General features: G+C 40.8%; 1 protein-coding gene across 1 annotated transcript in view; it reads left to right on the top strand.

The window, feature by feature from the left end:
• The window catches only part of FBXO42 (F-box protein 42), a 48,716-nt gene that overhangs the window by 12,227 nt on the left and 18,197 nt on the right, over positions 1–18,292 (top strand). The gene's annotated exons all lie outside the window — the stretch shown is intronic.

The raw sequence follows: 18,292 nt of genomic DNA, 5'->3' as shown, positions 1-18,292 counted from the left end.
GGGCTTTGAATTTTTTTTTAAATTATACTTTATCATTAGTATTGGTACCCTGCCAAAATTGCTATACTACTGTGTGAATTCATTTGTGTGGTTTTCTGAAGTACTTATACAGGTGCGATATGTTCTTTGGTATGAAGTTGAAGTAAGAGCAGAAGCACAGTCGTGAGAACTGTAGTTGACTGACAGAAGCTCTTGTCCCAGGGCTAAGATCTCTGAATATCTTGTTGTTGCCAGCTCAGGTATTTGGGGAGTGTATGGAACATGCCTCTGCTGGTTACTTTTAACAGCTCAGGAGTGTGGGAAGATTCCACAGTAGGTACATTCCTGCACAGTCCCACTATGCCAAAATTCTGGCAGAAAGAAACTAGATTATTTTCTCTTTTGACCTAACCTTTCTTGGGGAAGAGAGACACACACACACACACACACACACACACACACACACACACACACACACACACACACACACACACACACACACACACACACACACACACACACACACACACACACACACACACACACACACACATTGTTTTTGCACTCACGAGGCGGGACAGTTTGAAAAGGCACAGCTATAAGATTGGAGGGGCTGGTGTGATGGAGAAATAGAGTCCACTGAGTATAAAGTATTCTGCTAGATTTGTTGGCACGCTCTTCCCAAACATTCTTCATTGGCTTTTCAAGGTTGGAATTCACTCTAGGACTAAGGAGACTTGGGTATCCCTTGGGCAGATTCCGTACTTATTTAGGTCTTGATTTACTTTGATGACTAAACGGAAGACAACATGGTGTATTAGAAAGGTCACTGGACTAAGTGAGGAGACGTGAGTTTCATTTCCTGGCAAAATCACCAATTCTCCATGTAACTATGAACAAGTTACCATATCTTTCTGGGAGAAATATGGAGGAGGAGCAGAAGATGCTGTTTTTAAATGGGTCGGGAAAGCTGGTTTATGTTTCGTTTATTTCTGTAATGACTACTGTGAATGTCTAGGCCAGGGGCTTAAAATCATTTCATGAGAAGAAGCTACATTTTGCTTCCCCAAAACTGTAAGTTCCTGTTTCTTTCCTCTGCAATAGGCAAATATATAGAAGGGAGGAGCATACTGACAGTGGATAGTCACAAGTGGGGCTGGGTTTTGTACAGATGAAATTCTTTTAAATTATTGGAAAGATAAAGAGATGTTAATCATTAAAATTTTTTGAAGATTAGTATTATTTTAGAGCCTTCAGAATTTTGTACTTTGGAGCATTTCCTTTTCTAGCACTTTGTCCTTTATTGTACTTAATGCAATATTGATTAAAATCTAGAATCACAGATTCTAAAATGCAGAGGGTCTTTTTGGCTTAAACATCCAACTGCCCTTGTACTTGTTGTCCAGGCCCGATTTCAGAGTAGCTTTCATGTTCCAGTCACAAAATACAAATACTGCCTTTCTCTGTTTTGTAACCAAGCTTTATGCCTTTGATAATTTGGCATGGGTATTGCTCTTTCTTGTAGACATGGAGCTCTGGACCTTCATAGCCTGTTGGCATCTACTTTGCTTATTTTTCCTTATTTCTCCCTATAAGATAGACATGGGATGTTTTGTTGTTGTTATTAACTACTAAGTTTAAAGGCAATGCTTTGAAATCCCCAAGGTAGAAGTATCAGAGAAATAACTGACTTTGTAATTCAGATTCTACAACGGATCTGATTTTTTAAAATTATTATTATTATTATTATTATTTTTAGCTGGGTCGGGTCTTAGTTGCAGCACGTGAGATCTTTTCATTGCGGTGCAGTATCTTCGTTGTGGTGCACAGGCTTCTCTATAGTTGTGGCGTGCAGGCTTCTCTCTAGTTGTGGTGCGCAGGCTCCAGAGTGCACGGTCTCTCTAGTTGCGGCACGGGCTTAGTAGGCCTGCGGCACGTGGGATCTTAGTTCCCCGACCAGGGATCGAAACAGCGTCCCCTGCACTGAAAGACGGATTCTTAACCACTGCACCACCAGGGAAGTCCCCGGGATCTGAATTTTTAAAAAATACAATGTTACCCAAGTCTTAAGTTTCTCAATAAAGAAAAAAATTGCCATTAAAAAAAAAAAAAACAATGTTAGACTGTTCCATTTTATAAAATATATTAGCTCCTGAATGTTTAAAAGTAATTTTCTAACAAAATGTCTCGAAGAATCTAGTTTCTGCTTCCCTCTAATCTACAATTAGAGCCTGGTTTTAGAGGGGTGGAAACTGAGCTTCTTGAATGTCTACTTTAAAAAAAAAAAAACCCACAGTAATTTAATAAAGAGTCCTGTGAGATTCTCATTTAGGCAGAAATCCCATGGGAAGATTGCCTGGGGAAATGTTTCTATACGCTGTCATGAGTCGCAACCAAAATTACTTCCTAACTGAAACATCAGTGAGTCTTTCTGAATAAAACACAGTTGTTGGGATGTCTTGGTGTGCCTGACTCACCCATTTTAGTGCATGGTGGTGGGTAAGTTAGATGGTAGCTGAGGGGAGGGTGCTACCCCCACCCTTTGGTACCAGATGTGACGTCTTCTAGCATTTAAGTATTTGCAAGTGATGGGTATCTAGGGTGATAGTTTTTTGTTTTGTTTTTTTTTTGCGGTACGCGGGCCTCTCACTGTTGTGGCCTCTCCCGTTGCGGAGCACAGGCTCTGGACGCGCAGGCTCAGAGGCCATGGCTCACGGGCCCAGCCGCTCCACGGCATATGGGATCTTTCCAGAATGGGGCACGAACCCGTGTCCCCTGCATCGGCAGACGGACTCTCAACCACTGCGCCACCAGGGAAGCCTAGGGTGATAGTTTTAACAGTGCTCAGTCTTCAAAAGTGTAGCTCTTTGGAAAAGAGCATCAAAAAACAGTGGAACAGTTTGGGTTAAGAGCAGAATCTTGATAAAGAATGCTACTGTATCAGGTATCTTTTTACATGTGTATTTGGTTTTATTACAGATGAGACTGGAGCATCTCATTTTGGTTGGTGTTGTAGCATAGGCTGCCATAACAAAATACACAAAGTCTGGGGGGCTTTAACAACAGAAACTTATTTCTCACAATTCTGAAGGCTAGGAGTCTGAGAGCAGGGTGCTGGTGAAGGTTCTATTCATGGCTTTCAGAGAGCTAGTGAGCTTGCTGTGTCCTTACATGGCAGTGAGTTCTGATATCCCTTCCTCTTTTTATAAAAGTATCTAAACCTAATTATCTCCCAAAGCTCCCGTCTCCATATGCCATCACACTGAGATTAGGACTTCAACATATGAATTTTGGGAGGACAGAATTCAGTCCATAGCAGTTGGAATTAATGTGATTTGCCAATGAAACCTTGTCTTGCATTCCTTTTGAAATGATAGAAGGAGGGAGCATCTGGAGGGAGTGTGGTGGTGATGAGTGCTGGAATGACAGCTCTTACAGCTGAGAGAGACCTACAGTACTTCTCCGACATTTCGGAGTTACGTGAGTTACCGCCTCCTCCCTTTTACATGAGGGTAGGTGACCCCTACTCTCATGGAGCTTATACTGTAATGGGGAAGAAAAAAAAAAGTTATGAAGGAAATGAGGAATGAGATACAGAATAAGAGGGGGAGATCTACTTTAAACAGAAGACGACCTTTTTTTGCTGAGATATGAAAGATGCAGAGTGGAAGGAAGTGATAATGGCATATACAAAGAAGAGGACATATTGGAGGAACTGAAAACAGAGCTTTGTGGATGTAGCGTAATGAGCAAGGGGTAGAGTGGCACAGATGGAGTTGAGGTGTAGATGGAAGCCAAATCATTCACAGACCATAGTCTGTGAGATTTTGAGATTTTAAACAAAGGAATATTATGATCCTGTTTACATTTTTAGGAGCACTTTTGCTGCTATTTAGGAAATGGATTAAAGAAGGCAAGAAAATAAAGCAGAGAGAACAGGTAGGAGGCTATCAGAATAGTACAGGTGAGAGACTGTGTTGGCTTGGACTAGAGTCCTAACAGTGGAGATAAAGAGAAGTGAATGAATTTGAGCTGAATTTTTGTGTTAAAAATGATGGGACTTCTTGATGGATTGTATATGGGAGGGTGAGAGGGTCAATCAAGGCTAACTTATGTTTCAGGTTTGTTCACTTAGGTAGGTAGTGGGGCCATTTGCTGAAATGGAGAAGAAACATTTGGAAGAGGTTTTTTTTTTTTTTTACCTCTTTAAACATTTAAGTGATGGTATCAAGTAATTAGTTGTTATGGGGAGTTTGGCATTTAAAATAGAGGACTTGACTTTCCTTAAATGACAGTACAGTCCTTTTGCTTAGTTAATTCTTCTCTCATCCTTCATTTGTTCATTCAGCAAATATTTATGGATTGCCTACTCTGTGCCTGGTATTGTTTTAGATGCTGGGGATACATGACTGAATAAAACAGACAAAAAATCCTACTGGAGATTAAATTCAAATGAGGGAAGACATATTTAAAATGACAAGTACAGGGCTTTCCTGGTGGCGCAGTGGTTAAGAATCCACCTGCCAACACAGAGGACACAGGTTCGTGCCCTGGTCCAGGAGGATCCCACATGCCGCAGAGCAACTAAGCCCGTGTGCCACAACTACTGAGCCTGCCCTCTAGAGCCCGTGTGCCACAACTACTGGAGCCCGTGTGCCCCAGCTACTGAAGCCCGCATGCCTAGAGCCCGTGCTCCGCAATAAGAGAAGCCACTGCAATGAGAAGCCCTCGCACCACAAAGAAGAGTAGCCTCCGCTTGCCAAAACTAGAGAAAGCCCGCATGCAGCAACAAAGACCCAATGCAGCCAAAAATAAATAAAAATAAAAATAAATAGATTTAAAAAATGAAATAAAATGACAGGTACCTAATATAATATATTAGAAGATGATTAATGCTATTGAAGCAAAACTATAGCATAGTAAAGGGGATGAGGAATAGGGGAGATTATAACTAGGGGGATCACGGTAGACCTCATGGAGAAGGTGACATCAGAACAAAGACTTGATGGGTACAAGAAGTGAACCATGAGGATATCTAAGGAAAGAACATTCCAAAGAACAACCAGTGCAAGGGTTCAGAGGTGAGAGTGTGCTTGGGACAGTCAAGGGGTAATGAGAATCCTGTGTGGCTGGAACAGAGTGAACAAAGGAGACTGTACTAGGAGAGGTTGGACAAATAATGGAGGAGAGGGTGTCCTACATATAAGGCTTTCTGGCTGTTATAAGGACTTCGTGGACTTTGTCATATTCTTTGAGTGAAATGGCTGATGATTTAGGTTGCTGAGAAGACTGTCAGATGGCAAGTGTAGAAGCGAGGAGATCAGTTAAGAAATGGTAGCAATAGTCTAGGCAAGAAATTATGGTGATTTGGACTAGGGTGTTAGCAGAAAGATAAAAATTGGATGCATTGGATAGAGCCCACAGTTTGGATATGGAGTGTGAAAGAGAGGAGTCAAGGATGGCTGTAAGGATTTTTAGCCTGGGCACTTGAAGGAATAGAGTTGCCGTTCACTGAGATGAGTAAGACTGTGGGTGGCCAGGGTTGGCAAAGTGCAGGAGAGATGAGAGATTCAGTTTGAAGCATGTTAAGTTTGAAATGCACATTAGGACATCCAGGTAGAAAAAGGTATGTGTCTGGAGTTCAGGGGAGAAATGCAGGCTAGAGATTTTTGTGTAGATAGCCAAATGGGAGTCATGTAGATGGATTTAAAGCCGTGAGACTGGATGAGATTACCAAGGGAGTAAGTGAAGATAGAGAGTCTAAGTCTGGGAGACTCCACCATTTGGAAATCAGGGAGGAGGGGGAAATGGCAAAATACTAGAAAAAGAGCAAGGTTGGGGGAGGGCGGTGGTATGAGAAAACCAGGGGAATGTGGCATCTTGGAAGCTACCATACTTGCACGTGTTTCCAGAAGAGAAGGAAATAGTCAACCGTGTCATATTCAGCTAAGAGGTCAAGTCATATAATGACTGAGAACTGACTTTGAATTTAATAAAGAGTATTTTCAATGAGAGGTAAGGATGAAGCCTACTTGGAATGGTTTTAAGAGAATGGGAAGAGAGGAGTTGAAGATAGTTAAGTATGAGCAATACATTAATTTTTTTAAAAGAGTGTTACTATAAAGGAGAGCAGGGAAGTGAGGTGCTTAGTAGAGATGAATGTAGAATTGAGAGTTGTGGCCTCTCCTGTTGCGGAGCACAGGCTCCGGATGCACAGGCTCAGCGGCCATGGCTCACGGGCCCACCCGCTCCGCGGCATGTGGAATCTTCCCGGACCGGGGCGTGAACCCGTGTCCCCTGCATCAGCAGGCGGACTGTCAACCACTGTGTCACCAGGGAAGCCATGTTTTGTTTTGTTTTTTAAGGTGGCAGATATAACATGTCTATTTGCTGATGGGAATGATCTTCTAGAGGGAGGAATTGATTTGGATAAAAAGGAAGAATTAATTGCTAGGACAGTGTCTTCAAATAGTGACAAAGGCAGAATCTACTATACAGGTGGAGGGCTTGACTGTGGATAGGAACACTGACCCTTTATCCAAAGGAACAAGAAGGAATATCAGATTACGGATGCTGGTGGATGGGTAGGTGTGGGAACTGGTGGAAGTTCTCTACTGATTGCTTCATCACTCAGATAAAATAATTAAGAATGGAACAGAACAGAAGCCTTTGGAAATCTTGTCTGGTGATTATGAATGTACAGTTATATTCATTGTAGTCTTTGCCAGGCAGTTCTAGGAAGTTGAATGTTTCGACTTCTGGTATTGTACTAAGGTAACACCTTCACTCTTAGTTTTGTTTGACTCAGCCTGTGTTCAATTCCCAAAGCAAATGAGCAGTTCTTAGGACAGGTACTTCAAAAGACTAATGTTTGGGGCTTCCCTGGTGGCGCAGTGGTTGAGAGTCCACCTGCCGATGCAGGGGACACGGGTTCGTGCCCTGGTCTGGGAAGATCCCACATGCTGCGGAGCGGCTAGGCCCATGAGCCATGGCCGCTGAGCCTGCGTGTCTGGAGCCTGTGCTCCGCAACGGGAGAGGCCACAGCAGTGAGATGCCCGTGTACCGCAAAAAAAAAAAAAAAAAAAAGACTACTGTTTGAACCACTCTTTCTAAAATACCCTTTATTCAAACCGAAGCTAATTTTGGCGTCTGTTTAATATATTAATGTCATGTAAGTCACAGCCTTTTTTGGTTACTTTAAATCAAGGTAGAAATTTTCAAGTAGAAATTTTTACATTTAATATTGGACTGTTGTGATTTTTAAAATGTATTAAACATTAGCTCACACCCATTTACAAAAGGGGAACAAATTTCAGTTTTAAAATTCTCCATAGTTATGAGAGTCTATAAATTTTGGGAGAGCCTATAAATGTTAGGTAAAGATTTAAAGCTTAGCCTGTCAACTCTAGTCCTGGAGCATAGTTGATGTTCCTACCACATCCTTCCCATAGAATCTTCTTTCCCAAGGATTTTTTTTTCCCCTTTCTAGTTTCTTCCCTTTTAGTCACGTGTGGAGTTCCAAGTGATGGGTTGTTGTTCAGGCCCTTTGTATTAGAAAAACATATTAAGGTCCGAGACACACGTACTAGATGCCTATTCTAATCTTGGCCTTGCTACTTCTGAGCTACTTGCTTTTGAAGTTAATCACGTCTGCATTTTCTGGGCCTCGATTTCCTTCACTGTATAAAGAGGAAAAGATAAGACCACTGTTCCTAAAACTACACAGCAAATCACCTGGGAAACTTACTAAAAATATAGATTCCTCAGCCTCATAACAGTCACTCACCTGTTATCAAGGGATTGGGGATAGAGTGGCAGATCTGCATTTTAAAAAAGAAAATGTCCCAGTTGATTTTAAACCTAGCTAAATTTGGAAACCCTGGATCACTGCGAAATCTTCTTGCTTTCTTACTGTGCAAACTGTGACCTCACTTTGTTGTCACAGTCTATTAGGTGGGTGTGTGCCAAACTGGACTCCCTAACTGTTAAGCATGGCCGCTCTGTGCTCTTAGCTGCTTCTTTGTAGAACTAGCTACCTGTTACCCTAGTTAGGAATAGCCTACTTTCTGAGGAAATGATTATGGAGAAAGGTTTTGGGTGTTGGTTGCCCCAGACTCTTCATACATAACTACCTAACTTTCAAACCAACCCAACTAGGTTGGCACTACTATTATCCCCATTTTGCAGGTGAGGAAACTGAAGCTCAGAGAATCACCTAATAATTTACCTAAGATCACACAGCCAATAAGTGACGGAGCAGTGATTGAAACGCAAGATTTTGTCTCTAGAGTCTGTGTTTTTTTCTACTATGACATGCTGTGAGTAGTTTTATTTTATTCTATAGTTTGCTAGTTTCACATTATCAATTTTACTTTTTAAATGGACTTTTAAATTTTAGAATAGAACAGAGTTCCCACAACCAGTTTTCCATGTTGTTAACATCTAGTCATAATAGTACATTTATGACAATTAATGAACCAATATTGATACATTATTATTAACTGAAGTCCATACTTTATTCACATTTCCTTATTTTTTTATTCTGATGTCCTTTTTCTGTTCCAAGATCTCATCCAGTTCACATTACATTTAGTCTTCATGTCTCCTTAGGTTCCTCTTGGCTATGACAGTTTCCCAGACTTCCTTGTTTGTTGATCTTGACAGTTTTAGGGGTATTTTGTGGACTATCATTCAATTGTGGTTTGTCTGGTGTTTTTCTTATGGTTAGACTAGAGTTATGGATTTGGGGGAAGAAGACCATAGTGGTATAGTGCCCTTTTCATCACATCCCATCAAGGGTACATACTGTCAACATGATTTATCACTGTTGATGTCACCCTTATCACCTGGCTGAGATAGTGTTTATTAGATTTCTCCACTAAAATAATTATTCTTTTTTTTCCCTCCTTTTAAAATTCTTTTTTAAAGTTTGTTTATTTTCCTGTGATTCTTTTTTCTTTATTTATAGTTGCCCTTGGTCCTTGACATTCAGTTTGAGGGGGAATAACTAAGCTCTCTGGCCATTATGTCTATCATCAGAGTCAGGAAAGGATGATGAGCAGAGGGTATGTCAGCAAAGAAACCTTTTCGCAGCTTAGAGAATTTTAAAATATCAACATGATTTGCCTTTTTAAATTTTTTGGTGGGAAGCAGGAGGATGCTGAAGACAGAATCTCTCTTTTATTATGACTTAACCCGATCAAGATCCTTCCAGCTATCCAGAGTCAGAAGCTCTGTTGGAAATAATTTTCTTTCCTTAGGACAATTCCCCAAGAGAAAAACCACATCTTACAAAATCACTGAGTAATCCTGCAGAAAGTCTACTTTTGGAGTCAGGGGCAGGAAAAAGAAAGAGTATTGGTCATATCAGATGTCTATAGGAAGGCCCAGAATATCCTCAGAAGCTGGAAAGTGCTGGAACTATCCAGAAATAACTGCCCAGAGTGTCACTGTTTCTCTTCTGTGTAAATTATACCTTAAAAATGATACTCATAGGGTTCTTGGATCCATTGATGAAGCTTTCTGTTCTGTGTCTAGTGGAAAAGCTTACTCTTAGGTTTTCTACTGCCCTGTCCTGAGCCTGTGGTAATATCACCTGGAAAGAAGGGAGTCTGGGACTGATACCTGGCACCAGGTATAACCAAAACAGCTGACGGAAAAATCTGTTCTGGAGATCACCCAGTCCTTCCCTTGCCGTAGGTCCCAAATGTCAATGCTGACATTGAAATAGCTGGATGTGGAATTTTTTTTTTTTTTCAGTTTTTTAAACATTTACACGACTTTATTGATGCAAAATAAAATACATTTTTTTTTATTAGTTTCTGCTTTATAACAAAGTGAATCAGTCATACATATACATCTGTTCCCACATCCCCTCCCTCATGCATCTCCCTCCCTCCCACCCTCCCCATCCCACCCCTCCAGGCGGTCACAAAGCACCGAGCTGATCTCCCTGTGCTCTGCGGCTGCTTCCCACTATCTATCTACCTTACGTTTGGTAGTGTATATATGTCCATGCCTCTCTTTCCCTTTGTCACAGCTTCCCCTTCCCCTTCCCCATATCCTCAAGTCCATTCTCAAGTAGGTCTGTGTCTTTATTCCCGTTTTACCCCTAGGTTCTTCATGACATTTTTTTTTTTTTTAAATTCCATATATATGTGTTAGCATATGGTATTTGTCTTTCTCTTTCTGACTTACTTCACTCTGTATGACAGACTCTAGGTCTATCCACCTCATTACAAATAGCTCAGTTTCGTTTCTTTTTATGGCTGAGTAATATTCCATTGTATATATGTGCCACATCTTCTTTATCCATTCATCCGATGATGGACACTTAGGTTGTTTCCAGCTCCGGGCTATTGTGAATAGAGCTGCAATGAACATTTTGGTACATGTCTCTTTTTGAATTATGGTTTTCTCAGGGTATATGCCTAGTAGTGGGATTGCTGGGTCATATGGTAGTTCTATTTTTAGTTTTTTAAGGAACCTCCATACTGTTCTCCATAGTGGCTGTACCAATTCACATTCCCACCAGCAGTGCAAGAGTGTTCCCTTTTCTCCACACCCTCTCCAGCATTTATTGTTTCTAGATTTCTTGATGATGGCCATTCTGACTGGTGTGAGATGATATCTCATTGTAGTTTTGATTTGCATTTCTCTAATGATTAATGATGTTGAGCATTCTTTCATGTGTTTGTTGGCAGTCTGTATATCTTCTTTGGAGAAATGCCTATTTAAGTCTTCTGCCCATTTTTGGATTGGGTTGTTTGTTTTTTTGCTATTGAGCTGCATGAGCTGTTTATAAATTTTGGAGATTAATCCTTTGTCAGTTGCTTCATTGGCAAATATTTTCTCCCATTCTGAGGGTTGTCTTTTGGTCTTGTTTATGGTTTCCTTTGCTGTGCAAAAGCTTTGAAGTTTCATTAGGTCCCATTTGTTTATCTTTGTTTTTATTTCCATTTCTCTAGGAGGTGGGTCCAAAAGGATCTTGCTGTGATTTATGTCATAGAGTGTTCTACCTATGTTTTCCTCTAAGAGTTTGATAGTTTCTGGCCTTACATTTAGGTCTTTAATCCATTTTGAGCTTATTTTTGTGTATGGTGTTAGGGAATGATCTAATCTCATACTTTTACATGTCCCTGTCCAGTTTTCCCAGCACCACTTATTGAAGGGGCTGTCCTTTCTCCACTGTACATTCCTGCCTCCTTTATCAAAGATAAGTTGGCCATATGTGCGTGGGTTTATCTCTGGGCTTTCTATCCTGATCCACTGATCTATCTTTCTGTTTTTATGCCAGTACCACACTGTCTTAATTACTGTAGCTTTGTAGTATAGTCTGAAGTCAGGCAGCCTGATTCCTCCAGCTCCGTTTTTCGTTCTCAAGATTGCTTTGGCTATTCGGGGTCTTTTGTTTTTCCAAACAAATTTTGAAATTTTTTGTTCTAGTTCTGTGAAAAATGCCAGTGGTAGTTTGATAGGGATTGCATTGAATCTGTAGATTGCTTTGGGTAGTAGAGTCATTTTCACAATATTGATTCTTCCAATCCAGGAGCATGGTATATCTCTCCATCTATTTATATCATCTTTAATTTCTTTCATCAGGGTCTTATAATTTTCTGCATACAGGTCTTTTGTCTCCTTAGGTAGGTTTATTCCTAGATATTTTATTCTTTTTGTTGCAATGGTAAATGGGAGTGTTTTCTTGATTTCATTTTCAGATTTTTCATCATTAGTGTACAGGAATGCCAGAGATTTCTGTGCATTAATTTTGTATCCTGCTACTTTACCAAATTCATTGATTAGCTCTAGTAGTTTTTCGGTAGCATCTTTAGGATTCTCTATGTATAGTATCATGTCATCTGCAAACAGTGACAGCTTTACTTCTTCTTTTCCAATTTGGATTCCTTTTATTTCCTTTTCTTCTCTGATTGCTGTGGCTAAAACTTCCAAAACTATGTTGAATAAGAGTGGTGAGAGTGGGCAGCCTTGTCTTGTTCCTGATCTTAGTGGAAATGGTTTCAGTTTTTCACCATTGAGGACAATGTTGGCTGTGGGTTTGTCATATATGGCCTTTATTATGTTGAGGAAAGTTCCCTCTATGCCTACTTTCTGCAGGGTTTTTATCATAAATGGGTGTTGAATTTTGTCGAAAGCTTTCTCTGCATCTATTGAGATGATCATATGGTTTTTCTCCTTCAACTTGTTAATATGGTGTATCACATTGATTGATTTGCGTATATTGAAGAATCCTTGCATTCCTGGAATAAACCCCACTTGATCATGGTGTATGATCCTTTTAATGTGCTGTTGAATTCTGTTTGCTAGTATTTTGTTGAGGATTTTTGCATCTATGTTCATCAGTGATATTGGCCTGTAGTTTTCTTTCTTTGTGACATCCTTGCCTGGTTTTGGTATCAAGGTGATGGTGGCCTCGTAGAATGAGTTTGGGAGTGTTCCTTCCTCTGATATTGTTTGGAAGAGTTTGAGAAGGATGGGTGTTAGCTCTTCTCTAAATGTTTGATAGAATTCGCCTGTGAAGCCATCTGGTCCTGGGCTTTTGTTTGATGGAAGATTTTTAATCACAGTTTCAATTTCAGTGCTTGTGATTGGTCTATTCATATTTTCTATTTCTTCCTGAGTCAGTCTTGGTAGGTTGTGCATTTCTAAGAATTTGTCCATTTCTTCCAGGTTGTCCATTTTATTGGCATAGAGTTGCTTATAGTAATCTCTCATGATCTTTTGTATTTCTGCAGTGTCAGTTGTTACTTCTCCTTTTTCATTTCTAATTCTACTGATTTGAGTCTTCTCCCTTCTTTTCTTGATGAGTCTGGCTAATGGTTTGTCAATTTTGTTTATCTTCTCAAAGAACCAGCTTTTAGTTTGGTTGATCTTTGCTATCGTTTCCTTCATTTCTTTTTCATTTATTTCTGATCTGATCTTTATGATTTCTTTCCTTCTGCTAACTTTGGGGGTTTTTTGTTCTTCTTTCTCTAATTGCTTTAGGTGCAGGGTCAGGTTGTTTACTCGAAATGTTTCCTGTTTCTTAAGGTGGGATTGTATTGCTATAAACTTCCCCCTTAGAACTGCTTTTGCTGCGTCCCATAGGTTTTGGGTCGTCGTGTCTCCATTGTCATTTGTTTCTAAGTATTTCTTAATTTCCTCTTTGATTTCTTCAGTGATCACTTCATTATTGAGTAGTGTATTGTTTAGCCTCCATGTGTTTGTATTTTTTACAGCTCTTTTCCTGTAATTGATGTCTAGTCTCATAGCATTGTGGTCGGAAAAGATACTTGATACAATTTCAATTTTCTTAAATTTACCAAGGCTTGATTTGTGACCCAAGATATGATCTATCCTGGAGAATGTTCCATGAGCACTTGAGAAAAATGTGTATTCTGTTGTTTTTGGGTGGAATGTCCTATAAATATCAATTAAGTCCATCTTGTTTAATGTATCATTTAAAGCTTGTGTTTCCTTATTTATTTTCATTTTGGATGATCTGTCCATTGGTGAAAGTGGGGTGTTAAAGTCCCCTACTATGATTGTGTTACTGTCGATTTCCCCTTTTATGGCTGTTAGTATTTGCCTTATGTATTGAGGTGCTCCTATGTTGGGTGCATAAATATTTACAATTGTTATATCTTCTTCTTGGATCGATCCCTTTATCGTTATGTAGTGTCCTTCTTTGTCTCTTCTAATAGTCTTTATTTTAAAGTCTATTTTGTCTGATATAAGAATTGCTACTCCAGCTTTCTTTTGATTTCCATTTGCATGGAATATCTTTTTCCATCCCCTTACTTTCAATCTGTATGTGTCTCTAGGTCTGAAGTGGGTCTCTTGTAGACAGCATATATATGGGTCTTGTTTTTGTATCCATTCAGCCACTCTGTGTCTTTTGGTGGGAGCATTTAGTCCATTTACATTTAAGGTAATTATTGATATGTATGTTCCTATTCCCATCTCCTTAATGGCTTTGGGTTCGTTATTGTAGGTATAGTCCTTCTGTTGTGTTTCTTGCCTAGAGAAGTTCCTTTAGCATTTGTTGTAAAGCTGGTTTGGTGGTGCTGAACTCTCTCAGCTTTTGCTTGTCTGTAAAGGTTTTAATTTCTCCATCAAATCTGAATGAGATCCTTGCTGGGTAGCGTAATCTTGGTTGCAGGTTTCTCTCCTTCATCACTTTAATTATGTCCTGCCACTCCCTTCTGGCTTGTAGAGTTTCTGCTGAGAGATCAGCTGTTAACCTGATGGGGATTCCCTTGTGTGTTATTTGTTGTTTTTCCCTTGCTGCTTTTAATATGATTTCTTTGTGTTTAATTTTTGACAGTTTGATTAATATGTGTCTTGGCGTATTTCTTCTTGGATTTATTCTGTATGGGACTCTCTGTGCCTCCTGGACTTGATTAACTATTTCCTTTCCCATATTAGGGAAGTTTTCAACTATAATCTCTTCAAATATTTTCTCAGTCCCTTTCTTTTTCTCTTCTTCTTCTGGAACCCCTATAATTCGAATGTTGGTGCGTTTAATGTTGTCCCAGAGGTCTCTGAGACTGTCCTCTGTTCTTTTCATTCTTTTTTCTTTATTTTGCTCTGCAGCAGTTATTTCCACTATTTTATCTTCCACCTCACTTATCCGTTCTTCTGCCTCAGTTATTCTGCTATTGATCCCATCTAGAGTATTTTTCATTTCATTTATTGTGTTTTTAATCGATGCTTGATTCATCTTTAGTTCTTCTAGGTCCTTGTTAACTGTTTCTTGCATATTGTCTATTCTATTTCCAGGATTTTGGATCTGGGAAATAGAATCTTGGATCAGCTTTACTATCATTATTCTGAATTCTTTTTCAGGTAGACTGCCTATTACCTCTTCATTTGTTAGGTCTGGTAGGTTTTTATCTTGCTCCTTCACCTGCTGTGTGTTTTTCTGCTTTCTCATTTTGCTTATGTTACTGTGTTTGGGGTCTCCTTTTTGCAGGCTGCAGATTCGTAGTTCCCGTTGTTTTTGGTGTCTGTCCCCCGTGGCTAAGGTTGTTTCAGTAGGTTGTGTAGGCTTCCTGGTGGGGGGGACTAATGCCTGTGTTCTGGTGGTTGAAGCTCGATCTTGTCTTTCTGGTGGACAGGTCCACGTCTGGTGGTGTGTTTTGGGGTGCCTGTGGCCTTATTATGTTTTTAGGTATCCTCTCTGCTAATGGGTGGGGTTGTGTTCCTGCCTTGCTAGTTGCTTGGCATAGGGTGACCAGCACTGTAGCTTGCTGGTCGTTGACTGAAGCTGGGTGCTGGTGTTGAGATGGAGATCCCTGGGAGATTTTCGCTGCTTGATATTATGTGGAGCTGGGAGGTCTCTTGTGGACCCGTGTCCTGAAGTTGGCTCTCCCACTTCAGAGGCACAGCACTAACTCCTGGCTGCAGCACCAAGAGCCTTTCATCCACCCGGCTCAGAATAACAGTGAGAAAAAGTAGAAAGAAATAATTAGTAGAAGAAAGAAAGAGAGATTGAAAGAAAGGAAGAAGGGAAGTAAGGAAGGAAGGAAGGAAGAAAGAAAGAAAGGAGGGAGGGAGGAAGGATGGAAAGAAAGGAAAGAAAGGAGGGAGGGAGGGAGGAATGAAAGCAAAAGGAAGAGTGAATGGAAGAAGAGAGGGAGGGAGGAAGGAAAGAAAGAAAGAAAGAAAGACAGGAGGGAGGGAGGGAGGAAGGAAAGAAAAAGAAAGTGGAAAGAAGAAGGGTGGGAGGGAGGGAGGGATGGAGGAAAGAAAAAGAAAGAAGGAAAGGAGGAGCGGAGGGAGGGAGGGAGGAAGGGAAGGGAGGAAAAAAAGAAAGAGCAGGTAAAGTAAAATAGAATAAAGTATGAAATATAGTAGCGTTATTAAAATTAAAAAGTAATTATTGAAAAAAAACACGGACCGAAAGAACCCTGGGACATATGGTGGAAGCAAAGCTATACAGAGAGAATCTTACACAGAAGATTACACATACACATTCACAAAAAGAGAGCAGGGGGAAAAATCAAAAATCTTGCTCTCCAAGTCCACCTCCTCGATTTGGGATAATTCGTTGTAAAAAGAGGAAAAGGGCGAAAAGTCTGAAATCTTGCTAAGTCCACCTCCTTAATTTGAGATAATTCGTTGTAAAAAGAGGAAAAAAAAAAGGGGGGGAAAGTCTTAAATCTTGTCCTCAAGGTCCACTTCCTCAATTTGGGATGATTCGCTGTCCATTCATGCACTCCACAGACGCAGGGCACATCAAATGGACTGTGGAGCTTTAATCCGCTGCCTCGGAGGCTGCACAGAGAGATTTCCCTGTCTCTGCTCTCACAGCTCCCGGGTCTCAGCCTTGGACCTGGCCCCGCCTCTGCGCGTAGGTCGCCGGAGGGCGTCCGTTCTTCGCTCAGACAGGACGGGTTTAAAGGAGCCGCTGATTCGGGGGCTCTGGCTCACTCAGGCAGAGGGGAGGGAGGGGAATGCCCTCTCCTCGCGCACCAGGCAACAAAAGGGAAAAAAGTCTCTTGCCTCTCCGGTAGCTCCAGACCCTTTCCCCGGACTCCCTCCGGGCTAGCACTAACCCCTTCAGGGTCTCTTCCTGCCGCCAGCCCCAGACCTCTCCCTGCGCTCCGACTGAAAGCCGATACCCGAGCCTCAGCTCCCAGCCCCGCCCGCTCTGGCGGCCGAGCAGACAAGTCTCTCGGGCTGGTGTGTGCCTGAGGGCACCGATCCTCTGTGCCAAAATCTCTCTGCTTTGCCCTCCACACCCCTGTTGCTGTGCTCTCCTCCGCTACTCCGAAGCTTTCCCCCTCCGCCACCTGCAGTCTCTGCCCTCGAAGGGGCTTGTAGTGTGTAGAAACCTTCCCTCCTTCACGGCTCCCTCCCACTGGTGCAGGTCCCGTCCATATCCTATTGTCTCTGTTTATTCTTTTTTTCTTTTGACCTACCCAGGTATGTGGGGAGTTTCTTGCCTTTTGGGGGGTCTGAGGTCTTCTGTCAGCGTTCAGTAGGTGTTCTGTTGGAGTTGTTCCACGTGTAGATGAATTTCTGATGTATCTGTGGGGAGGAAGGTGATCTCCGCGTCTTACTCTTCCGCCATCTTCCTGGATGTGGAATTTTTTAGAATAAAATGTATTAGTGTACTTATGGGCTTTAGATTCTGCTTTTTAGCGTTGTTTTGCATCTAAACACTTTATACATTTGTTAAAAAAATCACCATTATATGTAAATGTGTTCTGAGAATACCTGTCTATGGAGAAGGGGGAGAAATGGTTGCTTATCAACTGGTAAATATTAGACTGTGTAGCAAGAGGACACTGTTGCATGCCTTCAAGCTTCTCTTCTGTCGTAAAAACAAATCATTGATCTCATTGTTTTAATATTTTCTTTGTGAAGGAGAAGTCCCAGTTCGTTCTTACCTACAGATCTTTTCTTGATTACCAGATGTATTGATTACCAAAATGTATTAAAATCTGTCCTTAGCTTATCTCTTCCATGTTGGAAATTCTATATCCTTTAACTTTATTCATTTGGTCCAACTCATGAGCCTTTTCTGTCCTTTCTTAAAACCTTCTAATTTTTTTTCTTATTTTAGATAGAAGTTCAGAGTGTCATTGAGAATAAGCAGTGACTTTCTTTAGAATTCTGAGCTTTCATATCTACACATGTGTTCATGTCTGCCTACTATCTCGACAAGCCATTTTTGGTTGCTCTTGGATTCCTTGTGCAGTAAAACTCTCAGACCATCTAGTGCTTCTGTTTATTGTCAGGTATCCACATAATTCCCTACCCCACACCCCACCCCGGGCAAGAGCACTTCATTTTGTATGATTTATTAATGTTGTGTCCTGAATGAAATTTTAGAAAGCTAGTCCTGTATGGGGGAACACAAAAGGTATTGTCCTTGTGTTGTTTCTAACTTCTCCTTCCCCATGAATGATGCTGTTGGTTTCTAGTACACTCAGCAGTACAGTGTACCAACTCGTGCCCAGTGCACATTGTTTGGCTGTTTACAATCCAGGATCAGGCCAATTTCTCAAGTTTTCCAACTCTCTTAACCTTGAGGAGATTTTGTACAGAATCTACAGGGTGCTCTTCCCAGGTGGGTGAGAGTTGTGTTTGGTAATTTATTAACTTAAAAATATCAGCCTGAATTCTGGGAAACTACTTTATCCTTTCAAAGCTCAGAAGCTACCTCTCATCTCTTCTTTGGGAGATGAACTCTTGAGCTATACTTTAATTGACTCTACTTATCAAACAAGTAGTACCCCTGATTATTTTCTCTTTTCCATAGTTCTCTTGAAAGTGATTATGGGCTATGGATTTTATATGTGGTTTG

The sequence above is a fragment of the Hyperoodon ampullatus genome (assembly GCF_949752795.1).
Source record: "Hyperoodon ampullatus genome assembly, chromosome: 2".
NCBI classification, from domain to species: domain Eukaryota; kingdom Metazoa; phylum Chordata; class Mammalia; order Artiodactyla; family Ziphiidae; genus Hyperoodon; species Hyperoodon ampullatus.
This window is presented reverse-complemented; position numbering and strand designations above follow the sequence as displayed.